Below are 9,365 nucleotides of genomic sequence, written 5' to 3' on the forward strand. Positions count from 1 at the left end.
AATAGATGATGTGTGTGGAGGTACAGGTGAACTTGTGGCGGATATGGAAGGATCCCTTGGGGCCTTGGAGGGAAGAGAGTGTGGAGGTGTGGGCGCAAGTTTTACATTTCCTGCGGTTGCAGGGGAAAGTGCCGGGGGGGGAGGTTGGGTTGGTGGGGGGTGTGGATCTGACGAGTGAGTCACGAAGGGAGTGGTCCTTGCGGAACGCTGATAGGGGAGGGGAGGGAAATATATCCTTGGTGGTGGGGTCCATTTGGAGGTGGCGGAAATGACAGCGGATGATACGTTGTATGCGGAGGTTGGTGGGGTGGTAGGTGACCTACACCCCACCAACCTCCGCATGCAACGTATCATCCGCCGTCATTTCTGCCACCTCCAAACGGACCCCACCACCAAGGATATATTTCCCTCCCCTCCCCTATCAGCGTTCCGCAAGGACCACTCCCTTCGTGACTCACTCGTCAGATCCACACCCCCCACCAACCCAACCTCCACCCCCGGCACTTTCCCCTGCAACCGCAGGAAATGTAAAACTTGCGCCCACACCTCCACACTCTCTTCCCTCCAAGGCCCCAAGGGATCCTTCCATATCCGCCACAAGTTCACCTGTACCTCCACACACATCATCTATTGCATCCGCTGCACCCGATGTGGCCTCCTCTATATTGGGGAGACAGGCCGCTTACTTGCGGAACGCTTCAGAGAACACCTCTGGGCCGCCCGGACCAACCAACCCAACCACCCCGTGGCTCAACACTTTAACTCTCCCTCCCACTCCACCGAGGACATGCAGGTCCTTGGACTCCTCCACCGGCAGAACATAACAACACGACGGCTGGAGGAGGAGCGCCTCATCTTCCGCCTGGGAACCCTCCAACCACAAGGTATGAATTCAGATTTCTCCAGTTTCCTCATTTCCCCTCCCCCCACCTTGTCTCAGTCGGTTCCCTCAACTCAGCACCGCCCTCCTAACCTGCAATCTCCTTCCTGACCTGTCCGCCCCCACCCCACTCCGGCCTATCACCCTCACCTTGACCTCCTTCCACCTATCCCACCTCCATCACCCCTCCCCCAAGTCCCTCCTCCCTACCTTTTATCTTAGCCTGCTTGGCTACTCTCTCTCATTCCTGATGAAGGGCTTATACTCGAAACGTCGAATTCCCTATTCCGGAGATGCTGCCTGGCCTGCTGTGCTTTGACCAGCAACACATTTTCAGCCTAAATCTACCCCCCCGAACCTTGAGGCCTACTCTCACCCATCTGCAGAAACAACCTCATTGCAGGGGGCGGTGGGGTGAGGTGGGTCTGGATGGCATGATCTTCAGAGGGGCCGATGTGGACTTGATGGGCTGAATGGCCTGCGTCACACTGTAGGGCTTCTATGACTTCCCACAGTTGTGTTCGCCCTGGATCACAGCACACAGAACCTCCTACCTTCTGCAAATCAAAAGACAAATCCCACCCTGCCTTCTCTTACGTGTTATCTAACTGCTTAATCATTTCTAGTGAATACAGCCCACACCTACCACAGCTGCCAGTAACTTTTACAATGCTGATGAAACAATAGACAATAGATGCAGGAGTAGGCCATTCTGCCCTTCGAGCCTGCACCATCATTCAATATGATCATGGCTGATCATCCTTAATTAGTATCCTGTTCCTGTCTCATCTCCATAACCTTTGATTCCACTATCCTTGAGAGCTCGATCCAACTCTTTCTTAAATGAATCCAGAGACTGTGCCTCCACTGCCCTCTGGGGCAGAGCATTCCACACAGCTACCACTCTCTGGGTGAAGAAGTTTCTCCTCATTTCTGTCCTAAATGGTCTACCCTGTATTTTTAAGCTGTGTCCTCTGGTTCGGCACTTACCCATCAACGGAAGCATGCTTCCTGCTTCCAGAGTGTCCAATCCTTTAATAATCTTGTGTCTCAATCAGATTCCCCCCTCAGTCTTCTAAACTTGTCTTCTATACAAGCCCAGTCGCTCCAGTCTTTCAGCGTAAGGTAGTCCCACCATTCCAAGAATTGACCTTGTGAACCTACGCTGCACTCCCTCAATAGCCAGAATGTCTTTCCTCAAATTTGGAGACCAGAACTGCACACAATACTCCAGGTGTGGTCTCATCAGGGCCCTGTACAGCTGTAGAAGAACCTCTTTGCTTCTATGCTCAATCCCTCTTGTTATGAAGGCCAGCATGCTATTAGCCTTCTTCACTACCTGCTGTACCTGCATGCTTACCTTCATTGACTGGTGTACAAGAACACCCAGATCTCTTTGTACTGCCCCTTTACCTAAATTGATTCCATTTAGGTAGTAATCTGCCTTCCTATTCTTGCCACCAAAGTGAATAACCATACATTTATCCACATCTGCCATGCATCTGACCACTCACCTAACCTGTCCAGGTCACCCTGTAATCTCCTAACATCCTCCTCACATTTCACCCTGCCACCCAAATTTGCTAATGTTATTACTAATACCATCTTCAATATCATTAATATATATTGTAAAAAGCTGCGGTCCCAGCACTGATCCCTGCAGTACCCTACTGGTCACTGCCTGCCATTCCAAAATGGAGTCGTTTATCACTACTCTTTGTTTCCTGTCAGCCAACCAACTTTCAATCCAAGTTAGTACTTTGCCCCCAGTACCATGCACCCTAATTTTGCTCACTAACCTCCTTTGTGGGACTTTATCAAAAGCTTTCTGAAAGTCCAGGTACACTACATTACTGGGTCTCCCTCGTCCATCTTCAGAGTTACATCCTCAAAAAAACAATATCTGCAGTCATGAAAATTTTAAGGCATCTAACAATACCAGTTACTAATTCCCCACTCCAGCATTTCCAATGCCGCGCATCAATGTTGGAGGCTGAAAGAAATATACAGCTTCAAACAAAATCCGCCTAACCCTTCACTGGGCTCCCCACTCAGCACACTTTATTTACTGCCAGTAAACCTTGAAGCACTTCATCCCCAAAGTGCATCCCCACTTGCCACCAAAATCCCAGATGTGCTCCCTCACTCATTCGGTTGCTGTCTCACAAATGAAAGATTTCACTGTAACTTCCTCTGCTCCCAGTAAGGGTAAGCTGCTCTGAAAGTCCAGTCTTCACAATGACATTTCAGCTTTCACCAAAGACAATTAGAGTCATACAGAACCGAAACAGACTCGTCCGTGCTGACCAGATATCAGAAACTAACTTAGTCCCATTTGCCAGCATTTGGCCCAGATCTCTCTGAACCCTTCACATACCCATCCAGATGCCCTTTAACTGTTGTAATTGTTCCAGGCTCCACCACTTCCTCTGGCAACTCGTTCCAAACACACACCACCTTCTGCCTGAAAAAGTTGCCCCTCAGGTCCATTTTAAATCTTGTCCTCTCCCTCAAACGTTATGCCTCTACTTTGGGGCTCCCATATCCTGGGAAAAGATCTTGGCCATTCACCCTGTCCATGCTTACTGCTCAGCCTCTGACACTCCAGGGAGAGCATCTCCCTGTAGCTCAAAGCTTCCAACTCTGGCAACAGCCTTGTAAATCATTTCCAAACCCTTTAAAGTTTCACAAAATCTTTCCTATAGCAGGGAGACCAGAACAGAGTGCAATATTCCAAAAATGGCCTAATCAATGTCCTGCACAGCTGCAACATGACTTCCCAATTCCTGGACTCAATGTTTTGACCCATAAAGGAAAGCTTACCAAATGCCTTCTTCATTATCCTATCCACTTGCAACACCACTTTCCAGGAATTATGAACCTGCACTCCAAGGTCTCTTTGTTCAGCAACACTCCCCAGGACCTTACCATTGTGGGCGGCACGGTGGCACAGTGGTTAGCACTGCTGCCTCACAGCGCCTGAAGACCCGGGTTCAATTCCCGACTCAGGCGACTGACTGTGTGGAGTTTGCACGTTCTCCCCGTGTCAGCGTGGGTTTCCTCCGGGTGCTCCGGTTTCCTCCCACAGTCCAAAGATGTGCGGGTCAGGTGAATTGGCCATGCTAAATTGCCCGTAGTGTTAGGTAAGGGGTAAATGTAGGGGTATGGGTGGGTTTCGCTTCGGCGGGTCGGTGTGGACTTGTTGGGCCGAAGGGCCTGTTTCCACACTGTAAATCTAATCTAATCTAATTGTGTATATGCCCTGCCCTGATTTGCTTTTCCAAACTGCAACACCTTACATTTATCTAAATTAAACTGCATCTGCTACTCCTTGGCCATTTAGCCCATCTGATCAATTCTAATTTATATCAGTGTCTTTCCTCTCTCATTCCCTAAAAGCTGAAACTCTCCATCCCACACACACTACCCACCATTCTCATTTTGCTGTACCTCACCCTGAAGAGTCTGGTACATGCTGATTGGCAGGCCCACACTGAAGGGGGATCTAATTGAAATACTGAATGGCCTGGACAGATTGGAATTGGGTAAATGTTTCCATCGATAGGGGAGACTAGGATCCAAGGGCACAGTCTCAGAGCAAAGGGAAGATCTTTTAGAATGGAAAGGAGGAAAAATACTTTCAGCCAGAGTAGTGAATCTATGGAATTCACTGCCACAGAAGACTGTGGAGGCCAGTTCATTGACTATATTTAAGAGTGAGGTAGGTAGGTTCTTGAGTATCAAGGGGATCAAGGTTTACAGGGAGAAAGCGAGAGAATGAGATTGAGAAACCTATCAGCCAGGATTGAATTGTGCAGCAGGCCCGATGGGCTGAATGGCATAATTTCTGCTCTTGTGTGTTATGATCTCTTGCTGTCCTAGACCCAGAGTGAGAGAATTGGGAACAGGAGTGGACCATTTGGTCTTTCGAACCTGCACCAGCATTGAACAGATCATAACTGGATGTGAATATACCTACGTCTGGGACTTTCTTCACTGGAGCATAGGAGGTTGAGAGGTGACCTTATAGAGGATAATAAAATAATGAGGGGCATAGATGTGGTAAACGGCAGGTGTTCTTTCCCTAGTGTGGGGGTTTTAAGATTAAGAAAGAAATTTTAAAGGTGAGAGGAACAAGATTTTAAAATAGACATGAGGAGCACCTTTGTTTTTAGAGAGTAGTTTGTGTGTGGAATGAGTGTCCAGAGAAAGTGATGGATGCAGGTACAGTTACATTTAAAAGACATTTGAATAAGTATATGAATAGGAAAGGTTCAGAGGGATATGGGCCAAACACTGGCAAATGGGATTAATTGAGCTTAAGAACATAGTCAGCATGGACAAGTTGGACTGAAGGGTCTGTTTCGGTGCTGTATGACTAACTGTTCTATACTCCTCTTAAAAGCATTTTCTCGCTTTCACCCATAACTATCCACTTCTTTGTTGTTCAAAAATCAGATGAACTGAGCATTGAATATATTCAGTGATACCCTAACTGCAAGAAAACATCTCCACTTCTGAATTCAATTCTTCTTGGTCAAACACCACTTGCCTTGCTGATTGCTTGTTACACCTGACTTCACATAGAACACAGAACAGGCCCTTTGGCCCACGATATTGTGCCAAGGATTATTCCCTATCTAAGATAAACAAACTTACACACCCCTCAATTCACTGCTGTCCATGTGCATCTCCAGCAGTTGCTTAAATGTCCCGAATGACTTTGCTTCCACCACCACCGCTGGCAACACATTCACAATTGTCTGCGTAAAGAACCTACCTCTGACATCTCCTCTATACCTTTCTCCTAATATCTTAAAACCATGACCCCTCATGCCAGTCAATCCTGCCTAGGGAAAAGTCTCTGGCTATTGACTCTATCCATGCCTCTCATTACCATGTGTACCTTGATCATGTCATCTCTTTTCCTCCTTCTCTGCAGAGAAAAGTCCGAGCTTATTCAACCATTCTTCGTAAGACAAGCCCTCCAGTCCAGGCAGCAGCCTGGTAAACCATCTTTACACCCTCTCCAAAGCCTCTGTATCTTTCCTATAATAGGGCGACCAGAACTGGACACAATATTCCAAGTGTGGTCTCATCAGGGTTTTGTAGAGCTGCAGCAAAACCTTGCAGCTCTGAAACTCAATCCCCCTCAAAACCTCTGTTCCTCTACACTGCCAAGAATCCTATATTCAGCATTCAAGTTTAACTCTCCAAAATGCATCACTTCGCATTTATCCAGGTTAAACTCCATCTGCCATTTCTCCAACCAGCTCTGCATCCTGTCTACACTGCGCTGCAGCTTGCAATAGCCCTCCATAGTATTAACAGTACTTCCAATCTTTGCATCATTGGCAAATTTACTAACCCACCCCTCAACCTCCTCATCCAAGGCATTTATAAAAACTACAAAGAGAACACAGCCCTGAGGTACACCACTCAACACTGACCTCCAGGCAGAATACTTTCCATTTACAACCACTCTCTGCCTCTGTCAGCCAACCAATTCTGAATCCAGACAGCTAAATCTCCCTGTAACCCATACCTCCTGACTTTATGAATGAGCCATAGGGAACCTTATCTAATGCCTTGCTGAAGAATATATATACCACATTCACAGGTCAACAAAGGTTGAGCAATCTCGTCACTACCTCAAAGAACTCTAAGATTTGTTAGGCATGACCTGCCCCTCACAAAGCTATGCTGACTGCCTTTAATCAAGCTTTGTTTTTCCAAATAGTCTTAAATCCTATCCCTCAGAATTCTTTCCAAAACATGTCTGTAGTCAGAAAGAAGACTGACTGGTCTGTAATTGCCAGGGATTTCCCTATTCCCCTTCTTGAAAAGGGGAACAACATTCGCCTCCCTCCAATCCTCCGGTATGACTCCCGTGGGGAGTGAGGAAGCAAAGACCTTCACCAGCAGCTTAGCAATCTTCTTTCTCACTTCCCAGAGCAGCCTAGGATAAATCTGGTCTGGCCCTGGGGACTTATCAATCTTAATGTTTGCCAAAGTTTTCAGCACATCAAATACATTAATCTTGATCTGTTCAAGTCTGTTTCCCAACTCCTAAGATTTCTCATTCACAACAAGGTCCATTTCCTTAGTGAAAGCTGAAGCAAAAAACTCATTTAGGGCTTCCCCTATCTGCTGAGACTCCATGCACAAGTTCCCTATGCTATCCCTGACCAGCCCTATCTTCTCCCTGATCATTCTCTTATTCCTCACATACGAGTAAAATGCCTTTGGGTTCTCCTTAATCCTTCCTGCCAAGTCTTTTTTGTGCCACATCCTGGCTCTCATGTCCATTTCTGAGCTCCTTTCTAGTAAGCCTGTAATCTAAAGCCTTGCTTCCTCCAACTTACTTAAGATGCCTTCTTCCTTTTGACAAGAAGCTCCTCTGTTCTGGTCATCCAAGGCTCCCTAATCTTACCCCTTCTTGCCTCTCTCAGGGAAACAAATTTGTGCATCACTCGCAACAAATTCTCCTTAAACAGTCTGCACATGTCCATTGTGCCCTTTCTGTGGAACAATTGCTCCCAATCTGTACTTCCCAACTCCCGTCTGTTACCATCATAATTTCCTTTTCCCCAATTAAACATCTTCCCTTGGTAACTGCTCCGTTCCCTCTCCAAGGCTATGGTAAATGTGAAGCAGTTGTGGTCACTGTCAAAGTGTTCTCCCACCACGAGATCTGACACCTGTCCTGGCTCATTGCTGAGCACCAAACCCGAAATGGCCTCTCCCCTCATCAGCCTGCCTACGTACGGAGTAAGGAAACCCTCCTGAACACACCTGACAGAAACAACTCCATCCAAACCGTCTGCACTAAGGAAGTTCCAGTCAATATTGGGAAGTTGAAGCCACACAACAACAACTCTGCTACATCTGCATTTTTTTCAAAATCTGCTGGCCTACGAGCTCTTCAATCTCCCTACTGCTATTAGGGTGTCCGTAGAAAACCCCCAATGCAGTGGCTGTTCCCTTGCTGTTCCTAACTTCCATCCATACTGACTCAGTAGACAAACCTTCCTTGATAACCTTCATTTCTGTAGCTGTGATGCACTCTCTGATGAGCAAAGCTACACGCCCTCCTCTTTTTCCACCCTCCTTGTTCTTTTTAAACATTCTAAACCCTGGAACATCTAGCAACCATTCCTGCCCCTGTGAAACCCACGTCTCCATTATGGTCACAACATCATAGTCCCAAGTACTGATCCATGCTCTAAGTTCGTCACTCTTATTTCTGGCACTCCTTGTGTTAAAGCAAACACACTTTAACCGATCCCTTTGTTCTATCGTGTGAAAAATCTTCCCGATAGATTCACTACATCCTGTCACTGCCCCATCTACAACTTACCCCCTCTCCGATACATAGCTCTGGTTCCCACCCCCTTGCCAAATTAGTTTCAACCCTCCCGAACTATTGTGGTACTACATTTACTGCGTCTGTGCCAATTGATACACAGACCCCAACCAACTTTTCCAGAGTCTGTCCCTTCCCTGGATTCACTCCTTTTCCTTTCAATTGCTGCAAGTCAACAATACAACCCCAGAATGAAAACAAAATGAAATGGAAAACGGGAAGGGAGAGAAAAGAGAGTATTGTACTCACTGAGATTGCACGGAGGAATAAAGCTGCAGCAACTTCACAAGATCAAGGTCCCACTTCCGCGTTTAGACAATAGGGGCCTCTGATTCGCAGGAGGACAAGGCTGCTGCTGGTCCTCCACAGCTCCCCATTGGCCCGGGGGAAGTCAGTCACATGCCGTTTCCGCGGACACCGTGGAGCTTAGCTGCCACCGAAGAGTATGCTCTATTAAGATGCTGGTTTTATTGAACAATTTTAAGCGTCCAAACGCCACTTGGAGAGAAAAATGCTGAAGCCACAATTCCCATCACCCGCACATTTTACTCCTTTTGCACGTTGTTTGGCTGCTCAACCTTTATATGTCTTTTCCTAAGGGTACAGGAGTCCCAAACTTAGAGGGGCATAGATTTACAGTAAAAGGGGAAAGATTTAAAAGGGACATAAAAGGCAACTTTTTTTGTGCAGAGGGTAGCGCGTGTATTGAACTGACTACCAAAGGATGTTGTGAAGGCTGGTACAATTACAACATTTAACAGGCATCTGTATGTGTTGAGGGGGATATGGGCCAAGTGCTGGCGAAATACTGCTGTCTCTCAGGGCCAGGGACCCAGGTTCGATTCCAGCCTTAGGTGACTGTCTGTGTGGGTTTCCTCCTACAATCCAAAGATGTGCAGGCCAGGTGAATTGGCTATGCTAAATTGCCCATAGTGTTAGGTGCATTAGTCAGAGGAAAAGGGTGTGTTCGTATTTGGCGGGTTGATGTGGACTTGTTGGGTCAAAGAGCCTGTTCCCGCACAACAGGGAATCTAATCTAATCAACTGTGTCACTACATTAATTTAGGATATCTGGTCACACGGGCCAAAGGGTTTCTTTCCACGCTCTGAAACTAAATG

General features: G+C 46.9%; 1 protein-coding gene across 1 annotated transcript in view; it reads right to left on the minus strand.

Moving 5' to 3' along the window:
* Positions 1-8,548, minus strand: part of LOC132807148 (zinc finger protein 420-like) — an 89,846-nt gene extending 81,298 nt beyond the window's left edge. Inside the window, exon 1 of the mRNA XM_060821474.1 lies at positions 8,496-8,548. The gene's annotated coding sequence lies outside the window, so the exon portion shown is untranslated. The remainder of the gene's footprint in view (positions 1-8,495) is intronic.
* Between the last annotated feature and the right edge of the window lie 817 nt (positions 8,549-9,365).

Source organism: Hemiscyllium ocellatum (assembly GCF_020745735.1).
Source record: "Hemiscyllium ocellatum isolate sHemOce1 chromosome 27 unlocalized genomic scaffold, sHemOce1.pat.X.cur. SUPER_27_unloc_1, whole genome shotgun sequence".
NCBI classification, from domain to species: Eukaryota; Metazoa; Chordata; class Chondrichthyes; order Orectolobiformes; family Hemiscylliidae; genus Hemiscyllium; species Hemiscyllium ocellatum.